Here is a 21652-nt window from a genome sequence, read left to right on the forward strand (position 1 = left end):
CTTTTGATGTCCATTAGTATAGTAAATTATTTCCAACCCCCCACTTTAAATTCAGGGTAACTATTGAAAGATAGGAATTTAGTGCCATTGTATTACCTGTAAGGTGACTGTTACTGAATATTGTCTCTGTTCCTTTCTGGTCTGTTACTTATACGCTTCCTCTTCACTTAGAGGACCCCTTTCAATATTTCCTGCAGGGCTGGTTTGGTATTTGCAAATTCGTTTAGTTTTTGTTTCTCCTGGAAATTTTTTCTCTCTCCTTCTATCTTCAATGACAACCTAGCTGGATATAGTATCCCTGGCTGCATATATTTCACATTTAGTGCTCTGAATATACCATGCCAATCCTTTCTGGCCTGCCAGGTCTCTGATGTATTCTCCAGGATAGATCACAATAGATCTTTATAATATATAATTATAAATTGTATATTATAATATAATATAAATATAATTATATATTATATATATATAACTAAATCAGTGAATAGAGTAGAGCCACATACCTGATTTTGAGTGTATTTTGTTCTGTTGGAAGAAACTGTCTCCCAAAATTTTAAAGAAAGAAAAACTTATATATATGAAAATAAGGGTAAACATGATGGAGGGATGGAGTATGACTGTAAAGATGAAAATTTTAAAAGATTTTAACAAAGGAATTGATAAAATAAGTCGTTTGAAAAAGAAAAAAATAGACATATGATTAGGCTGGAGAGTAGAACAAACAAAACAGTAGATTTAGGGTATATTTTGATCTGTTAGAAGAAACTGTATCCTAAAATTTTAAAGAAAGATAACCTTATATGTATACAAAAAAATAAGGTTAAATACAATGAAGGGATAGAATATGACCATAACAATGAAAAGTTAAAAAGATTTTTAAAAAGGTATTAAGATGAAATAGTTTAAAAGGTTAAAATATGAAAGAGGAAAAATTAAAAAAATAGAATAAGACAAAAATAAAATTTAAAAAATTAACTTTGAAAGATTAAAGAATCATGGGGGAAAAACCATGAATTCTGTATGCTATATTCCCCTATTTCTGAAGTTTTGTGCTTCTCATTGATTTATAAACTTGGCTGGAAGCTCTCGCTGATCTTCTCAGAGAGGGGCCTGTTGATGCTTAAATGTTTTTGCCTGAGGCGGAATTCCTTCGCGGGGCTAAGTCATCTGCCCGGTTTGCGCTCGAAGCTTTTGTTCCCTGAGCGCTTTCCGTAGAGCTCGGGAGGAGAACAAAAATGGCGGCTGCCCAGTCTCCCTTACAGAACCCGAGAGCTCATGCCGCTCCTCAGCGCGCCCCCCGAGAAAAGCCCTCGGTCCCTCCCGGCTCTCGGGTCTCCGCCAGGCTCCGGGCTTCCTGGTCTGTGACCGACGGCCCCGTCTGGAGTCCGCAAACCCGCAGCTTCCCGCCGCGCACTCCCGCCCGTTCCCCCCGAGAAAGACGGTGAGTGTCCCCGGATCCGCCCCGTGTGGGGTCCCTGCGCGGACAGCCGCGGCCCGACTGCGCCTCGGGTCCGGGTGAAGGGGACCCCGAGCTGAGAGCCCCTCCTCGGCCGTGTCTGCCGCCGCGTCCCTGCTCCGCTGCCCTCGGACCCCCGTCCTTCTGGGACCCCCGGGACCGAGACCGTACTGTCCCTGTGAGGGCCCCGCCCCGCCTCTGCAGCGACGTCTCCCCCCCGCCCCCCACCTCACACGTGGAGCGACGTCTACACGGTCCGACTCTGGGCTCCGCCCCGCCGCCGGCCGGGAGCCGCCCCTCCCCCGCGGTCCGTCCCCCCGCACGTGGCCGGTCCCGCCTCCCGGAACGTGGTCGCTTTTCTGCTCCCGGAATCGCTGCTCTTGTTCTCTCCGGTCTCCGGCGGGTTTGTCGGGTTCGGGACGGTCGGATGACCGGGTGGCTGGTCTCCCGCGACCCGCTGTCGTCTCCGTCCGCTGCTCCTCCGCCGTCTTGCCCCCGCCCCGCATTCGCCCGTTGGCGGCAGGTGCATTGCTTCTCTCTTTTGGCTACGGTGCCCGATGCTGCTGTGAAACGCGGGCACGGAGCCCTCTTCGGGACTCCGCTTTCGTTCTTTTGGGACAGATCCTGAGCGTGGAATTGTTGGGTCATGAGGAAATTCAATATTTAGTCTTTTGGCGAGCTGCCAGGTTGTCTTCCACAGGGGCTGCGCCATGTCACAGCCCCGGTAACAGCGCGCTTGGGTGCCTGTGAGTCCGCAGCGCCGCCGACGCGGTTGTCCGGGCTGTGCGACGGCGGTCGTCCCCGCAGCTGTGACGGGGGCTCCTGCTGCGCCTTCATGCTCATTTCCGCGAGGACCGGTGATGCTGGGCACCCTCGTAATTGCTAGTGGACCATCTGCGCGTCTTCCCGGAACAGACGAATATTCTAGGGCTTGGCTCCTTTCCGAGCTGGGTGGTCTGCGGCGTTTGTGGTCGGACTGTCAGTTACCTGTGTGTGGGCATTCTGGATTCAGACCTGCGACTTGATGCGGGTTCGCTTCGCCGTTGACGGTGCCCACGGGTGCACACGCGTTTGCTTTTCTCGTTTCTGTGTACTCCAGTTGACTTAGTTTTCACTTGTTGCCTGTGCTTTTGGAGTCACACGCAGAAAGTCATCGTCAGAGCCACTGTCATGGAGGTTTTCACTTAAACATTCTTCTGGGGCGCCTGGGTGGCTCAGTGGGTTGAGCCGCTGCCTTCGGCTCAGGTCGTGATCTCAGGGTCCTGGGATCGAGCCCCGCATGGGCTCTCTGCTCTCTAGGGGAGCCTGCTTCCTCCTCTCTCTCTGCCTGCTTGTGATCTCTCTGTCAAATAAATAAATAAAATCTTTAAAAAAAAATAAATAAAAGAAATAAACATTCTTCTCAGAGTTTTATAGTCTCCCTTTATGGTTTGGTCTGTGATCCACTTTTGAGTCAATTTTGTATATGTTGTGAGGTGCATGTCCAACACCATTTATTTATTTTTTATTTTATTGATTTATACTTTATTTTCTTTATTATTTATTACTTATTTGTTTGTCTTGAGAGAGAGAGTGCATGAGTGGGGGCAGAGGCAGGGGTAGAGAAAGAAAGGAGAGACTCTCGAGCAGACTCCCTGCTGAGTGCGGGTCCCTGATGCGGGGCTGGATCCCATGGCTCTGAAATCATGACCTGAGCCAAAACCAGAAAATGCTGAACCTACTAAACCATGCAGGTGCTCCTAATTTCATTCTTTTACATGTGCATGTCCATTTTTCCCAGGACCTTTTCTTTTTTTGTTGAAAGACTATTTTGGGGCACCTGGGTGGCTCAGTCGTTAAGCGTCTGCCTTCAGCTCAGGCCATGATCATGATCTCAGGGTCCTGGGATCAAGCCCTGCATCGGGCTCCCTGCTCACTCAGGAGCCTGCTTCTCCCTCTCCCTCTGCTTGTATTCCCTCTCTCTCGCACGCTCTCTCTCTGTCGAATAAATAAATAAAATCTTAAAAAAAAAAAAAGACTTTCTTTCCCCCACTGCATGGTTTTTTTTGGCACTCTGCACTCTTCATTTTAAATCATTTGACTGTATATGTGAGAATTTATTTCTGGGATCTCTATTCTGTGCCGTTTTATATCTTTATACCAGCACACTGTTTTAACTGCTACAGCTTTGTAGTATGGTTTGAAATTGGGAAGTGTGAAACCTCCAAACGTGTTCTTCTGCTTTAAGATCGTTTTGGTTCTTTGGGGTCGGTTGACATGCCACATCAATTTTAGGTCTGCTGTAAATTTTGGTATGTGATAATATTGTTATTATTTATTTCACAATACATTCTAATTTATTTTACAGGTTTTTTTTTTTCTTTGACCCATAGGTTTTTAAAAGTGCACATCTTAATTTCCAGATGCTTGGGATTTTTCTATTTTTTTTTAATATTATGAACTTAAATGCATTGTGGTCAGACATACTATGTGGGTACCTGGGTGGCTCAGTGGTTAAGCATCTGCCTTCAGCTCAGGTCATGATCTCAGAGTCCTGGGATCAAGCCCTGCATCAGGCTCCCCGCTCAGCATCTGCTTCTCCCTCTCACTCTACCCCTCCCTGCCCCTGCACATGCTCTCTCCCTCTCTCTATGTCTCTCCCTCAAATGAATAAATAAAATCTTAAAAAAAAAATAGGGGTGCCTGGGTGGCTCAGTGGGTTAAGCCTCTGCCTTCGGCCCAGGTCATGATCTCAGGGTCCTGGGATCGAGCCCCGCATGGGCTCTCTGCTCAGCAGGGAGCCTGCTTCCCCCTCGCTCTCTGCCTGCCTCTCTGCCTACTTGTGCGATCTCTCTCTCTCTCTCAAATAAATAAATAAAATTAAAAAAAAAAAAAAAAAGATGTACTCCGTATGCTGTCAGTCCTTCAAAATGTATTGATATTTGCTTTATGGTACAAAGCTACCGTCAACATTGTTAATACACCTGACAATAACACGTTTTCAGGAATTGTTAAATGTCTACATGCGCAGCCTGCTAGAGCAGTGTTCACCATGGAACTTAGGAAGATGGAATAAAGAGGAGGTGTGTGGGCCGCGGCACCCATTCAGTCTAGGGTGCTGTAAACATTGATCAGGCCACATATCAGACAAGTCCTATCCCCAACATTTTTACAGGAAGAGTAGAATTAAAATATTGCCTCCATAATTCTCTCTGTTTTGATCAATAAGTAAACCTTGACTTGTTAAAAAATTTGAAATTTCAGGAAATTGATCTGATCTCTGCAAGTGAAGATTTGGTGAGAAGATTTTAAGCCTGCTTTCATTTTAAATTCAGTAAATAAATCTTTGTTTAAAAAATACATTATGACAAAAATCAGTTATATTTCTATATGCTAGCAATAACCACTCCATAAGGGAAGTGAAAAAAAAAATTCCATATTCAATAGTATCAAGGATAAAATCCTTAGGAATAAGTTTATTCAAGGGAGTGTAGTACTTATACACTGAAAACCACAAAATATTGCTGAAGGACATTAAAGACCACCTAAATAATGGAAAAATATTCTGTGTTCATGAATTGGAAGGCTAACAATGTTAAGAAGGCAATACATTCTAAAGTAATCTGCAGAATCAAGGAAATCTTTATTAAAGTCCCAACAGCTTCTTTTGAGAAAATGGAAGAGTTTCTTTTTTTATTATATTTTTTATTGTGTTATGTTAGTCACCATACAGTACATCATTAGTTTTTTTGTTTTGTTTTGTTTTGAGTTTTTTTAAGGTTTATTTCTTTGAGAGAAAGAGTATGAGTCACGGGGAATAAGAGAGAGTGAAGGAGAGAGAAAAGTTGACTCCACGCTAAACACAGAGCCTGATGCAAGGCTTGGTTCCAGGATCCTGCGATCATGACCTGAGCCAAAAGTTAGGTTCAGATGCTTAATCAACTAAGCCACACAGGTGTCCCTCTATCTCTTTGATTTTGGTTTATCTTGTTCTTACTTTTAAATCTCCAAATTTACTTAGTTTAACAGATGCAGTGGCAGTATTGGTATCCAAAGCCAACTTCCTTTTTTTCTTCCGATTTTGTGCTCAATAGCTTTTATTTTTTATTTTGTTTCATTTTTTCTGTGTTCCAAGAGTTGTTTATGCACCACACCTAGTGCTCCATGCAATACATGCCCTCCTTAATACCCACCATCAGGCTCACCCAACCCCTCACCCCCCACAAAACCCTCAGTTTGTTTCTCAGAGTCCACAGTCTCTCATGGTTCGTCTCCCCCTCCGATTTACCCAACTTCAGTTTTCCTTTCCTTCTCCTAATGTCCTCCATGTTATTCCTCATGCTCCACAAGTAAGTGAAACCATATAATAATTGACTTTCTCTGCTTGACTTATTTCACTCAGCATAATCTCCTCCAGTTCCATCCATTGATACAAAAGCTGGGTATTCATTCTTTCTGATGGCTGAGTAATACTCCATTGTATACATGGACCATATCTTCCTTATCCATTCATCTGTTGAGGGCATCTTGGCTCTTTCCACAGTTTGGTGACCGTGGCCATTGCTGCTATGAACAGTGGGGTGCATGTGGCCCTTCTTTTCACTACATCTGTATCTTTGGGGTAAATACCCAGCACTGCAATTACAGAGTCATAGGGTAGCTCTATTTTTAACTTTTTGAGGAATCTCCACACTATTTTCCAAAGTGGCTGCACCAACTTGCATTCCCACCAACAGTGTAAGAGGGTTCCCCTTTCTCCACATCCTCTCCAACACACGTAGTTTCCTGTCTTGTTAATTTTGGACATTCTAACTGGTGTAAGGTGGTATCTCAATGTGGTTTTGATTTGAATTTCCCTGATAGCTAGTGATGATGGACATTTTCTCATGTATCTGTTAGTCATTTGTATGTCTTCTTTGGAGAAGTGTCTGTTCATGTGTTCTGCCGATTTTTTGAACATGATTATCTGTTTTGGGGGTGTTGAATTTGAGGAGTTGTTTATACATCTTGGATATCAGCCCTTTGTCTGTGGGGTCATTTGCAAATATCTTCTCCCATTCCATGAGTTTCCTCTTTGTTGACTGTTTCCTTGACTGTGCAGAAGCTTTTTATCTTGATGAAAAGCTCATTTTCATCATTAGTTTTTGATGCAGTGTTCCAAGATTCATTGTTTATGTACAACACCCAGTGCTCCATGCAATATGTGCCCAAAAGTGAAAAGTTCATTTTTGCTTTTGTTTCCTTTGCCTTTGGAGACGGGTCTTAAAAGAAGTTGGCTGTGGCCTATGTCAAAGAAGTTACTGTGTATGTTCCCCTCCAGGATTTTGATGGATTCCTGTCTCACGTTGAGGTCTTTCATCTATTTTGAGTTTATCTTTATGTATTGTGTAAGAGAATATTGGAGTTTCACTCTTCTATACATAGCTGTCCAATTTTCCCAGCACCATTTATTGAAGAGACTGTCTTTCTTCCACTGGATTTTTATTTATTTATTTATTTATTTATTTATTTATTTTTAGATTTTATTTATTTTATTTGACAGGCAGAGATTACAAGTAGGCAGAGAGGCAGGCAGAGAGAGAGAGGAGGAAGCAGGCTCCCTGCTGAGCAGAGAGCCTGATGCGGGGCTCGATCCCAGGACCCCGGGATCATGACCTGAGCCGAAGGCAGAAGCTTTAACCCACTGAGCCACCCAGGCGCCCCTCCACTGGATATTTTTACTGTTTGTCAAAGATTAGTTGACCATAGAATTGAGGATCCATATGCGGCTCTCTATTCTGTTCCAGTGATCTGTGTGTCTGTTTTCATGGCAGTACCACGCTGTCTTGGTGATCACAACTTTGTAATTAAGCTGGAAATCAGGCAACGTGATGCCCCAGCTCTGTTTCTCTTTTTCAACATTTCCTTTGCAATTAAGGGTCTTTTCTGGTTCCATACAAATTTTAGGTTTGTTTGCTCCAGCACTCTGAAAATGCCATTGGTATTTTGATCGGGATGGCATTGAAAGTACAGATTGCTCTAGGCAGTATAGATATTTTAACAATGTTTATTCTTCTGATCCATGAGCATGGGATGCTTTTCCATCTTTCTGTGTCCTCTTCAATTTCTTTCATGAGTGTTCTGTAGTTCCTCAAGTATAGATCCTTTACCTCTTTGGTTAGGTTTATTCCAAGGTATCTTATGGTTCTTGCTGCTATAGTAAATGGATCAATTCTCTAATTTCCCTTTCTCTATTTTCATTGTTAGTTTATAATAAAGCAACTGATTTCTGGGCATTGATTTTGTATCCTGCCACATTACTGAATTGCTGTATGAGTTCTAGTAGTTTGGAGGTGGAGTGTTTGGGTTTTCCACATAGAGTGTCATGTCATCTGTGAAGAGAGAGAGTTTGACTTCTTCCTTGCCGATTTGAATACCTTTTCTCTTTGTTGTCTGATTGCTGTTCCTAGGACTTCTAGTACTATGTTGAACAACAGTGGAGAGAGTGGGCATCCATGTCGTGTTCCTGATCTAAACGGGAAGGCTGTCAGTTTTTCCCCATTGAGAATGATATTCGCTGTGGGTTTTTCATAGATGGATTTTATGAAGTTGAGGAATGTTCCCTCTATCCCTATACTTTGAAGAGTTTTAATCAGGAAAGGATGCTGTATATTGTCAAATGCTATTTCTGCATCAGTTGAGAGGACCATGTGGTTCTTCTCTCTTCTCTTATTGATTTGTTCTTTCCCATTGTTGATTTGTGATTGTTGAACCACCCTTGAATCTCAGGGATAAATCCCAGCTGGTCATGGTGGATAATCTTTTTAATGTACTGTTGGATCCTATTAGCTAGGTAGGATCTTGTTGAGAATCTTGGCATCCATATTCATCAGGGATATTGGTCTGAAATTCTCCTTTTTGATGGGGTCTTTGCCTGCTTTGGGGATCAAGTAATGCTGGCTTCATAGGAAGAGTCTGGAAGTTTTGGATTAGTTTGGCCAGTGCTTTATTGATCTTATTAATTCTTTCAAAGAACCAGCTTCTAGTTTTGTCGATGTGTTCTACTGTGTCTCTAGTTTCTAACTTATTGATGTCTGCTCCAATCTTAAGTATTTCCCTTCTTGTATGTGGGATTGGCTTAATTTGTTGTTGATTCTCCAGTTCTTTAAGGTGTAAAGAGATTTGGTGTATTGGGGATTTTTCCTTTTTTTTTGAGTGAGGCTTGGATGGCTATGTATTTCCTCCTTAGGACCACCTTTGCCGTATCCTATATGTTTTGGACCAATGTGTCTTCATTCTAATTGGTTTCCATGAATTGTTTAAGTTCTTCTTTGATTTCCTGGTTGACCCAAACATTCCTGAGCAGGATGGTCTTTAGCTTCCAAGTGTTTGAATTCCTTCCAAACTTTTTCTTGTGGTTGAGTTTGAGTTTCAAAGCATTGTGGTCTGAGAATATGCAGGGCATAATCTCAGTCTTTTGGTATTGGTGGAGACCTGATTTATGACCCTGTATGTGGTCTATTCTGCAGAAAATTCCATGTGTGCTCAAGAAGAATGAGTATTCTGTTGTTTTAGGGTGGAATGTTCTGTATGTATCTATGAGGTCCATCTGGTCCAATGTGTCATTCAAAGCTCTTTTGTTTCTTTGTTGATTTTCTGCTTAGATGATCTGTCTATTGCTGACAGTGATGTGTTAAGATCCCCTACAATTAATGTATTCACATCAAGAGGCACCTGCGTGGCTCAGTGGGTTAAAGCCTCTGCCTTCAGCTCGGGTCATGATCCCAGGGTCCTGGGATCAAGCCCCAGGGCTTTCTGCACAGCGGGCTCCCTGCTCGGTGGGGAACCTGCTTCCCCTCCTCTCTCTGCCTGCCTCTCTGCCTACTTGTAATCTCTCCCTGTTAAATAAATAAATAAAATCTTTACCAAAAAATGTATTCATATCAATTTGACTCTTTATTTTGTTTAATAGTTGGCTTATGTAGTTGGCTGCTCCCATGTTGGGGACATAAATATTTTCAATTGTTAGATCTTCTTGGTAGATAGACCCTTTAAGAATGATGTAGTGTCTTTCCGTATCTTTGATTCATCTTTAGATAAATTAGATAAATCTAATTTGTAAATTAGATTTATCTAATTTATCTGATATAATAAATGCTACCCCAGCTTTCTTTTGAGGTCCATTGGCATGAAAGATGTTTCTCCATCCCTTCACTTTCAGTCTGGATGTATTTTTAGGTTCCAAATGTGTCTCTTAAAGACAGCATATGGATGGGTCCTGTCGTTCCATCCAGTCTGCAACCCTGTGCCGTTTTATGGGAGCATTTAGGCCATTCACATTGAGAGTGATTATTGAAAGATAATTTTTTATTGTCACCATGTTGCCTGTGAAGTCCTTGTTTCTATAGACTGTCTCTGTGAATTTCTGTTCTATGTCACTCTTGGGGTCTTGCTTCTTTTATAGAAACCCCCCCCCCTTAATAATTCTTGTAGTGCCGGCTTGGTGGTCACATAATCTTTTCGACTTTGCGGGTCTTGGAAGCTCTTTTTCTCTCCATCCATTCTGAATGTCAGCCTTGCGGGATAAAGTATTTTTGGTTGCATGTTCTTCTCATTTAGTGCCCTGAATATGTCTTGCTGGCCCTTTCTGGCTTTGCAAGTTTCTGTGGACAGGTCTGACAGGTTTCTGTGGACAGTTCTGATGGTCTCCCTCTGTACATAGGAATCTCTTCCCCCTCTCTGTCCTTAAGATGTGTCCTCTGACCTAGGACATAAACACTTGTTTCATTCCCCAGATTAGGGAAATTTTCATCCAGCATTTGTTCAACTATGTCTTCTAGTCTTTTCCTTTCTCCACCCCCTCAGGGATCTCAAAAATTCTAACATTGGAATGTTTCATGGCATTTATTTCCCTAATTCTGTTTTCATGGCTTCTAAGCTGTTTGTTCCAGGCCTCCTCCTGATCCTTCTTTTCTATCAGTTTGTCTTTTAGATCACTATTTCGATCTTCTGCCTCAGTTACCATAGCTGTTAGAGTATTTAGATTAGATTGGATCTCATTGCTAGCATTTTTAAGAAGTGCCAGATCAGCCCTCACTTCCGCCCTTAGAGATTCTATGTTGCCACTAATGGTCTTCTCTAACCTCGCCATTGCCTGGATAATTGTTACCCTGAATTCCATTTCTGGCATACTGTTTATGTTGATATCCAGCAGTTCTGTGGTGGAAGTCACAGTCTGAGTTTTCCCTCTATTGGGTGTTCCTCCTCCTAGTCATTTTGGAGAGTGGTGGTTGAGGGGATGTGTAGCTGAATGTATCAACCACGGTCCAGGCAAGGTGCACTCTGGAAAGTTTCAGAGCAATTGGAAGTCACCACTGAAAAGAAGGAAAAAAGAAATGAAGAGAAAGAAAAAACCCAGCCAAAACGAGCCCCAGAAGTATGATTTATAAGGTACATAAACAAAAATGAACAAACAAAAAGACCATCAAAAGTAAAAGAAAAAAAAAAAGAAGAAAAAGAATAACCCAGCCAAAATGAACCCCAAGAATAAGATTTATATAGTACAAAAACAAATACACAGAAACACTGACAAAAGAATATGATGGGAAGGTGGTTATAAACCCTCGATATGAGCGAGGAAGGTTATTTCAGTTTTTCCTGGGTATGTCTTGTTATCCTTGTTAAAGGACTGAACTCTCCAGAGATACAGGGAAATTAAAACTGGGTTGTTGTTTTTTTTTTTTTTAAGATTTTATTTATTTACTTGACACAGAGAGAGATCACAAGTAGGCAGAAAGGCAGGCAGAGAGAGAGGGGGAAGCAGTCTCCCCGCCGAGCAGAGAGCCCAATGCGGGGCTCGATCCCAGGACCCTGAGATCATGACCTGAGCTGAAGGGAGAGGCTCAACCCACTGAGCCACCCAGGTGCCCCCAAACTGGTTTTTATATAGAGGTAGTATTGAATAGGGGGAAAGGATTACCTTGAAGATTATATATATATATTGATTTAAAAAAAGAAAAAGAAACACAGGTATATGTATGAAAAAAGTTGAAGTTAAAAAGTTGTTATGTAATATGTTGTATTAAATATCTAGTTGTAGTGGTAAGTAGGTTAAAAAATAAAAGAAAAAGAATCATAATGAATTTGAAAACAAAACAAAATTGTATCTATGAAATATACAGGTTTTGGGGCAATACTGGGAGCTTAATATGTTGTTTCCCGCTGATGTTGGGGTTTTATAGTTTTATGGAGACCCTGTGCTTATTGTCCTCTTGTTCTTTTGGCTTGTCTTCTTGGGGAGGGGCCTGCCGCGTTGATTTTCAGTCTTTCTTAGGTTGAGTTGCCCTGCCCCCATCAAGGGGCTGGGATCTGTGGAAACCAGTTTTTCAGGCTTTTGTTCTCTGGAGGTTTTTGTTCTTTGGCAGCTTTTTGCGGCTTTTCAGAGCGTTAGTGCAAAGTAAACTATCAGCAGCCATTCCTCCACCTCAGAGAGAAGCCTCCGTCTGCTCCCCTCCGAATGGTCCAGAACACACAGGCTCCCTCTCTGCAAGCTCTGCGGAACACCGCAGCCTCCTGCAGGCGGCGCGCGCTCCCAGCCACCATCTCAGTGGTTGCCCAAGGCCCCTGCTTCTCTCAGCACCTCTGTGCCACTAAAACTGTGAGCGATATTGGTCCAGGTGAGCCCAGCCTGGTGTGCGCCATTCCCGGGACTGCTGGCTGGAGTCCATGCCCGTGCTAGTGCGCTCCGACGTGGGACTACGGCGGGGACCTCTGGGAGGAGCGCACACTGGGCTTTCTTAGGTGCAGGCAGGGGTGTGCACAGCCCCAGTGGTGGTGCACGCAGCAGAATGCCATGGGCTCAGGGACTACCAAATGGAGCCCCCGGGCTCTCTCAGACACGGGTGGGCGCTGGCTTTGACTGCCGTGGGACTGTGGCTTAGGTCCGTGCCTGTGGCCACCCGATTCCAGCAATTGCCCCTTTCTGTATGCTTTTAACCAGACTCCAATTTAATGTAGGGCTCAAACACAGGGCACTTTCGTATTGGGATATTACTTTCCAATGGGTCACTTCTGGTGGCTCTCTCCACCTTCTTTTTATCCTCCAATATCAATCCAAGCGCTCCCACTCCACTTTACCTCTTCAGTGATGTCTTCTGCCCCTGTAGAGATCCAGAAGTGTATAATCCTACATCTCAGGCTGATTTCATGGGTGTTCAGAGTGTTCTGGTAGATATTTAGCTCTCTTCAGGGGACCGGTTGAAACAGAGTCTCCTACCTCTCCACCATCTTGCCCGGAGTCCATCATTAGTTTTCGATGTAGTGTTCCATTGTTTGCATGCAATACCCACTGCTCCATGTGAGAGTGAGGGAGAGTGCATGTGAGAGAAAATGAACTGTGGAGTGGAGATAGAGCGAGAAGCAGACTCCCTGATGAGTAGGGAGCCAGACATGGGGCTTGATCCCAGGACCCTGGGGTTGCAGCCTGAGCTGAAAGCAGACACTTGATCGGCTGAGCCACCCAGGTGCCCTGGAAAACTTGTTTCTGAAAGTAATGTGGGATTTCAAGGAATACCAAATAGAAAAACCTTGAGAAGAAAGAACAAAACTAGAAAATTTGCATTTCCCAATTTTACTGCAAAGCTATAGTAATCAAAAAACAATGTGGTACTGGCATAAGGATAGACATATAGACTAATGGAATATAACCGAGAATCTGGAAATGAACTCATATATCTGTGGTCAGATGGTTTTTAAAAAGGATGACAAGGCATTCACAGACCTGTACCCCTGGGGATAAAAATACATTATATGTTTATTAAAAAAAATAATAAGCTTAATTTAAAAAAAAGGATGACAAGGCTATTCAGTGGGGAAAGGTAGTCTCTTCAACAAGTGAGATTGGAACAACTGGACATCCACAAGAGAAAGAATGAAGTTGGACCCTTACCTAACACCATATACAAAATTAACTAAAAATGGAAAAGAGATCTAAACAGAAGACCTAAGATTATAAAACTCTTAAAAGAAAACATAGGTGTACATTTTCATGACCTGGGATTTGGCAATGGTTTCTTAACTATGATACCAAAAACACAAGCACAAAAAGAAACAATAGATTAAACTAAACTTTATCAAAATTAAAAACTTTGATCATTAAGGATGCCATCAAGAAAATGACAATGCAACCTACAGAATCGGAGAAAGTATTTGAAAATGATATTATCTCATAAGGGTCTGAAATCTAGAACATATAAAAAACTATTAACAACTCATGAAAAAGACAACCCAATTTGAGATTTTATTTATTTATTTGACAGAGAGAGACACAGTGAGAGAGGGAACACAAGCAAGAGGGATGGGAAGGGGAGAAGCAGGCTTCCCCGCCAAGCAGGGAGCCCAATGCAGGGCTCCATCCCAGGACCCTGGTATCATGACCTGAGCCAAAGGCAGATGTTTAATGACTGAGCCAGCCAGTTAACAACCCAGTTTAAAAATTGGCTAAGGACTTGAATGTCCCTTTGTAGAATGGGATATACAAATGGCCAAGGAGTGTGTGAACATACATTCAATGTCTTTAATCTTAGGAAAATGCAAATAAAAACCACTTCAATCCCACTAGGATGGCCAAATAATAACTTTTAAAAGGAAAATAACAAATCTATAAAGATATTGAAATGCTGCGTAGTGCTGGAGGGAATGTAAAATGGTACAGCTGCTTTAGAAAAGAGTTGATGGTTCCTCAAAAAATTAAAAATAGAATTATCCTATGATTAAAAAAAAATCGAAAGTGGGTGTTTAAACAAAAACATGCACACAGTTTACAGCGATACTTTTCAATAGCCCAAAGGTGGAAATAACTCAAATGTTCATCAGTGGATGAACAAAATGTGTTATATCCACACAGTAGAATCTTACTCAGTCAAAAAACAAATAGAAGTACAGAACTAGGCTACACCATGAGTGAGCCTTAGAAACATTATATTCAGTGAAAGAAGCCAGACACAAATGAGCATATATTGTGTTATTCCATTTATATTAAATCTCTAAAACAGGTAAATCCATACAGATAGAAAGTAGATTTGTGGTTTCCAGGGAGAGGAAAGAATGGAGAGTGACTGCTTAATGGGTATGGGGTTTCTGTTTAAGGTAATATAAATGTTCTGGAAGTCATGGTGGTGGTGGCACAATAAGGCAAATGTACTTAATGCCACTGAGTTGCACACTTTAAAATGGCCAAGATTATGAATTTTATGCTATGTGCATTTTTAAATACACACAAGAATGTGCGATAAAAGCTCTCAATAAGTTAGCAATAAGGAGGAATTACCTTAATTTAATAGAGAGTATCTATAGCTACCAGACTATTGAATGTGAAAGCCTGAGTGCTTTCTCCCTAAGACTGGGAACAAGGCGAGGATGGCTACTCTCATTCTTATTCAACATAGCACTGGAACTTCTAGTCATGGAATACAGCAAGAAATAGAAATAAAAGGAATACAGGCAGAAAGGAGGAAATAAATCTGCCCACATTTGCAGATGGAGTGTTTGTCTACATAGAAAGAGTCAAGGAATCTACAAAAATCTTTTAAAATTAATATGTGAGCTCAGAAAGATACAAGATATGACCTCAATTCATAAAAATCAATCACATCTCTGTATACTAACAATGAAAATACATAAGCCAAAATTTAAAACACAATATAATTTACAGTCATTTGAATAAAAATGATATACTTAAGACACACTTAACAAAAATTTACAGAATTGGTATATTGAGAATTATAGAATGCTGATGAAAGAATTAAAAAAAACATTTAAGTAAGTAGAGAGAGATATGTTCATGGATTGTAAGACTCAATAAAGATATCAAATGCCCCCAGATTGTTCCATAAATGTAATGCAATTTTCACCCAAATCCTAGCAACACTTTTTGTAGACAGACTTATTCTAAAATATATATGGAAACTTGTAAGTGGAGTAATTACCCCGTCTTGAGACTTACTATATAGTTATAATAATCAAGAAAGCGTAGAGGAAAAGGAAGAACAAACAAAATTCAAACCCAGCAAAAGGAAGGAAATAATAGATTAGAACAGAAATAAATGATAGACTTAAAAAAAAAAAAACAATAGAACAGATTAGTGAAACCAGGAGCTGGCTCTTTGAAAAGATCAACAGAATTGATAAACCTCTAGGCAGATTCTTAGAGAGAGAGAGAACCCAAATAAAATCACTAATGAAAGAGAGGAGAAATAACAACCAATACCACAAAAATACAAACAATTGTAACAATATTATGAAAGCCTATTTGCCAATAAATTGGACAACTTAGCAGAAATGGATAAATTCTTAGAAACATCTAACCTACCAAAAATGAAGCAGGAAGAACTAGAAAACCTAAGGAGACCAATTTCCAGCAATGAAATTGAATCAGTAATCAAAAAACTCCCAAAAAACAAAAGTCCAGGACCAGATGGCTTTAAAGGTTAATTCTAGGGCGTCCGGGTGGCTCAGTTGGTTAAGCAACTGCCTTCAGCTCAGGTCATGATCCCGGAGTCCTGGGATCAAGTCCCGCATCAGGCTCTCAGCTCAGTGGGGAGTCTGCTTCTTCCTCTGACCCTCTCTCCTCTCATACTCTCTCTCTCATTCTCTCTCTCAGATAAATAAATAAAATCTTTTTTTTTAAAAAAAGGTTAATTCTACCAAACATTTAAAGAACAGTTAATACCTATTCTTCTCAAACCATTTCAAAAAATAGAATAGGAAAGAAAACTTCCAAATTCATTCTATAGAGTCAGAATCACCCTCATACCAAAACCAGGTAAAGACACCACCAAAAAAGAGAACTACAGCCCACTATCTCCCACGAATATAGATGCAAAATCCTCAATAAAATAATAGCAAACCAAATCCAACAATAATTTAAAACAAACATGGGGGTGCCTGGATGGCTCAGTTGGTTAAGCATCTGCCTTAGGCTCAGGTCATGATTCTAGGGCCCTGGGATCAAGCCCTGCATTGAGATCCTTGCTCATTGGGGAGTCTGCTTCTCCCTCTGTCTCCCCCTTTGCTCATGCTCTCTCTCACTCCCTCGCTCCCACACACACTCTCTCTCTCAAATAAATAAATAAAATCTAAAAAAAAAAAAATCATACACCATGATCCAGTGGGATTTATTCCCAGGATGCAAGTGTGTTCTATATTTGCAAAACAATCAACACAATACATCACATGAATAAGAGAAAGGATAAAAACCATATGATCATTTCAATAGGTGCAAAAAAGCATTTGGCAAAGCACAACATCCATTCATGATAAAAACCCTCTGCAAGGGGCACCTGGGTGGCTCAGTGGGTTAAGCCTCTGCCTTCGGCTCGGGTCATGATCCCAGGTCCTGGGATCGAGCCCCACATCGGGCTCTCTGCTCCACAGGGAGCCTGCTTTCTCCTCTCTCTCTCTCTCTGCCTGCCTCTCTGCCTGCTTGTGATCTCTCTCTGTCAAATAAATAAATAAAATCTTAAAAAAAAAAAAACCCTCTGCAAAATAGATTTAGAGGGAACATACCTCAAGATAATAAAGGCCTTATATGAAAAGCCAACAGACAACATTGTTCTCAGTGGTGAAGACCTGATAGCTTTTCTCCTAAGATCAGGAACAAGACAAGGATGTCTTGTGCACCACTTTTATTCCACATAGTACTAGTTGTCCTAGCCACAGCAATTAGACAACGTAAAGAAACGAAAGGCATCCAAATTGGTGAGGAAGAAGTAAAACTCCCACTACTTGTGGATGACATGATACTATATATAGAAAACCCAAGGGGTGCCTGGGTGGCTCAGTGGGTTAAAGCCTCTGCCTTTGGCTCAGGTCGTGATCCCAGGGTCCTGGGATCGTGCCCTGCATCAGGCTCTCTGCTCAGCGGGGAGCCTGCTTCTCTTCTCTCTCTGCCTGCCTCTCTGCCTACTTGTGATCTCTCTCTCTGTCAAATAAATAAATAAAATCTTAAAAAAAAAAATTCCATCAAAAATTACTAGAACTGATAAATGAATTCGATAAAGTTGCAGGATACAAAATCAATGTACAGAAATCTTTTGTATTCCTACATGCTATTAATGAAGCAGCAGTAAGTGAAATTAAGAAAATAATCCCATATACAATTGCACCAAAATAGATAATAATAATAACCTAGGAATAAACTTAACCAAAGAGGTGAAAGACCTGTAGTCTGAAAAATAACACTGATGAAAGAAATTCAAGATGATGCACAGAAGCGGAAAGACATTACACACTTTGGGTTGGAAGAACAGATATTGTTAAAATGTCTATTCTACCCAAAGCAATCTACAGATTCAGTGCGATCCCTATCAAAATACCACCAACATGTTTCACAGAACTAGAACAACTGACCTTACAATTTGTATGGAAATACAAAAAAACTTAAATAGCCAAAGCAATCTTGAGAAGGAAAAACAAAACTGCAGCCATTACAAATCTAGACTTCACGTTATGTTAGAAAGCTGTAGTAATCAAAACAGCATAGTACTGGCATAAAAACAGACACATAGGTTGACGAAGTAGAATAGAAAACCCAGAAATAAATCCACAATTATACAATCAATCTTTGACAAAGGAGAAATGAATATCCAATGGGAAAAAGTCTCTTCAACAAATGTTGTTGGGAAAACTGGACACAGGCAAAAGAATAAAACTAGGCCACTTTCTCAGAGCATTGACAAAAATAAACTTGAAATGGATTGAAGACCTAAATGCAAGACCTGAAGCCATAAAATCCTTGGGGAGCACTGGCAGTAATTTGTGAGTAATTTGTGACGTCAGCTATAGGAACATTTTTCTAGACCTGTCTCCTGAGGCAAGGGAAATAAAAGCAAAAATAAACTATTGGGATTACATCAAAATAATTTCTTCTTCTTTTTAAAAAAGATTTTACTTATTTGAGAGAGAGAGAGAGAGCATGAGAGGGGAGAAGGTCAGAGGGAGGAGCAGACTTTTCGAGGAGCTGGCATCCTGATGCAGGACTTGATCCTGGGACTCTGGGATCATGACCTGAACTGAAGGCAGTGGCTTAACCAACTGAACCACCCAGGAGCCATTTTTAAAAAAAGATTTTATTTATTTATTTGAGAGAGAGGGAGTGAGAGAGTATATCAAAATAATTTCTGCACAGTGAAGGAAATAACAAAACTAGTAGGGAACTTACTGAATGGGGGCAGATATTTGCAAAATGACATATCTGATAAAGGGCTAGTATCTAAATTATATAAAGAATTGATACAACTCAACATCCGAGAAAACAAATAATCTAACCAGAAAATGGGCAGAAGACATGAACAGATATTTTTCCAAAGAAGACCTACAGGTGGCCAACACGTGCATGAAAAGATGTACCACATCGCTCATCAGAGAAATACTAATCAAAACTACAATGAGAGGTGCCTGGGGGGCTCAGTCCATTAGCATCTGACTCTTGATTTGGCTCAGATCATGATCTCAGGGTTGTGGGATCAAACCCTGTGTCCAGCTCCACACTCAGCAGGGAGTCTGCCTCTCTCTCTTGCTCTGCCCTTTCCCTGCTAGCACTCTCTCTCTAAAATAAAGAAATCTTTTTTAAAAACTACAATGAGATATAGCATGTATAGCATGTGATTGTAATTAATGATACTGTATTATATACTTGAAGAAGTGTTCTTAACCACACACACAGAAAAGGTGCCAGGTATATTGGTTACCTCAGCTGTGGTACTCAGGTCACAAGGTATACATATATTAAATCATCGTTTATGGTATACCTTTAGAAAACACCATCGTGTTGTACAACCTGAACCTGATATCTGTCATACCTGGATAAAGTTGGAAAAATTATGCTCAATATTATTAGCTATTAGGAAAAAGCAAATTAAATTGGCAATAAGGGGCGCCTGGATGGCACAGTCAGTTGAATGTCTGACTCTTGATTTTGGCTCAGGTCATGATCTCAGGGTCCTGGGATTGAGCCTCAAGTGGGGCTCTGAGCTCAGGGTGGAATCTGTTGGAGCTTCTCTGTCCCTCACCCTCTCCCCCACTCACACACTCTCTCTCTCTAAATAAATAAAATCTTTTTAAAAATTGGCAACGAGGGGCACCTGGGTGGCTCAGTGGGTTAAAGCCTCTGCCTTCAGCTCAGGTCATGGTCCCAGGGTCCTGGGATCGAGCCCCGCAGTGGGCTCCCTGCTCAGCGGGGAGCCTGCTTCCTCCTCTCTCTCTCTCTCTCTGCCTGCCTGCATCTCTGCCTACTTGTGATCTCTGTCTGTCAAATAAATAAATAAAATCTTTTTGAAAAATTGTCAATGAGATATCATTATACAGCAACAGAATGGCTAAAATAAGTTAAAAAAAAAAAGTAGTAACAGCACCAAATACTAGTGAAGATGCATAAAAATTTGATCACTCATACTATTCTGGTAGGAATGTAAGATGGTACAGCTACCCTGGAAGACAGTTTCCCACTTCCTTGAAAAACTATCATGCAGCTACCATATGACCCATTGTTGAGAATGTAATAGTCATGCACAGTTGCGTATGACTGAAATGGGGCCATGGAGCAAGATTGGTAGGTTGTATTGGGGTTGATATCTTGGCTGTGACATTGTACGATGGTTTTGCACACTGTTAGCACTGAGAGCAACTGGGCGGAATGTGTATGGGATCGCTCTGTATTCTTTCTTAAGCTTACATGCTAACCTACCATGATCTCATGAAACATTTCAATCTGAACAATGTGTGACATTGAGTTTGCAAATTGCATAAAGATCGTGCTTGCCAGATTTCTGCCCTTTCATCCTTTCGTAGCTTTCAAAAGTTAAACAAACTTTCTTTGAATATGTTCTGTTTATTTTTTTTCCCCCACTTTTCTTCCCCTTCATGAATTCTACTTTTGCCTTTTCTATTTCCATCATGAAGTTGATCTGAACTTACTCTCAAAGGTCAAATGCAGGGACCAGCAAACTGTGGCCCACAGGCCAAATCGGGCCCACCCTCTGTTTTGTAAGGTTTTACTGTAATTCCGTTTGTTCATTAATTTCCATATTGTCCACAGTTGCTTCTGTGTTGCAATAGTGGAATTGAATGACTGTAACAAAGACCCTATGGTTCATGTAGCCTAAAATGTTTGTTCTCTGGCCCTTTCCAGAAAAAGTACACTGATCCCCTGACCAAAGGGATTAAAGAACAAAATCCAATTTTATTTGAAACATACAACACAGTGTTTCCACCAATAGAGTAAATTAAAGAAAATATTTAAAAATTAAAATGTATTTTGCATATTTTAATTGCTCCTAAATCTTTAAAATTACTGCTTAAATGAAAGAGAAAATATAAGTAATAATTAGTGACTATCTAATTTTGTTTTTTTAATTTTTTAAAAACTTAAAAATTTTTTTATTATGTTATTTAAGTCACCATAAAATACATCATTAGTTTTCGATGCAGTGTTCCAAGATTCATTGTTTATGCACCACACCTCGTGCTCCATGCAATACGTGCCCTCCTTAATACCCACCACCAGGCTCACCCATCCCCCTACCGCCACCCCTCTAAAACCCTCAGTTTGTTTCTCAGAGTCCAGTCTCTCATGGTTCATCTCCCCCTCCGATTTACCCAACTTCACTTTTCCTTTCCTTCTCCTAATGTCCTCCATGTTATTCCTTATGTTCCACAAGTAAGTGAAACCATATGATAATGGACTTTCTCTGCTTGACTTACTTCACTCAGCATAATTTCCTCTAGTCCCACCCATGTTGATGCAAAAGTTGGGTATTCATCCTTTCTGATGGCTGAGTAATATTCCATTGTATACATGGACCATATCTTCTTTATCCATTTGTCTGTTGAAGGACATCTTGGTTCTTTCCACAGTTTGGCGACCGTGGCCATTGCTGTTATGAACATTGGGGTACAGATGTTTCTTCTTTTCACTACATCTGTATCTTTGGGGTAAATACCTCGTGGTGCAATTACAGGGCCATAGGGTAGCTCTATTTTTAACTTTGTGAGGAATCTCCACACTGTTCTCCAAAGTGGCTGCACCAACTTGCATTCCCACTAACAGTGTAAGAGGGTTCCCCTTTCTCCACATCCTCTCCAGCACTTGTTGTTTCCTGTCCTGTTAATTTTGGCCATTCTAACTGGTGTCAGGTGATATCTCAGTGTGGTTTTGATTTGAATTTCCCTGATGGCTAATGA

The sequence above is a fragment of the Enhydra lutris genome, unplaced genomic scaffold, assembly GCF_002288905.1.
Source record: "Enhydra lutris kenyoni isolate GAN:26980312 unplaced genomic scaffold, ASM228890v2 scaffoldscaffold13, whole genome shotgun sequence".
NCBI lineage: Eukaryota > Metazoa > Chordata > Mammalia > Carnivora > Mustelidae > Enhydra > Enhydra lutris.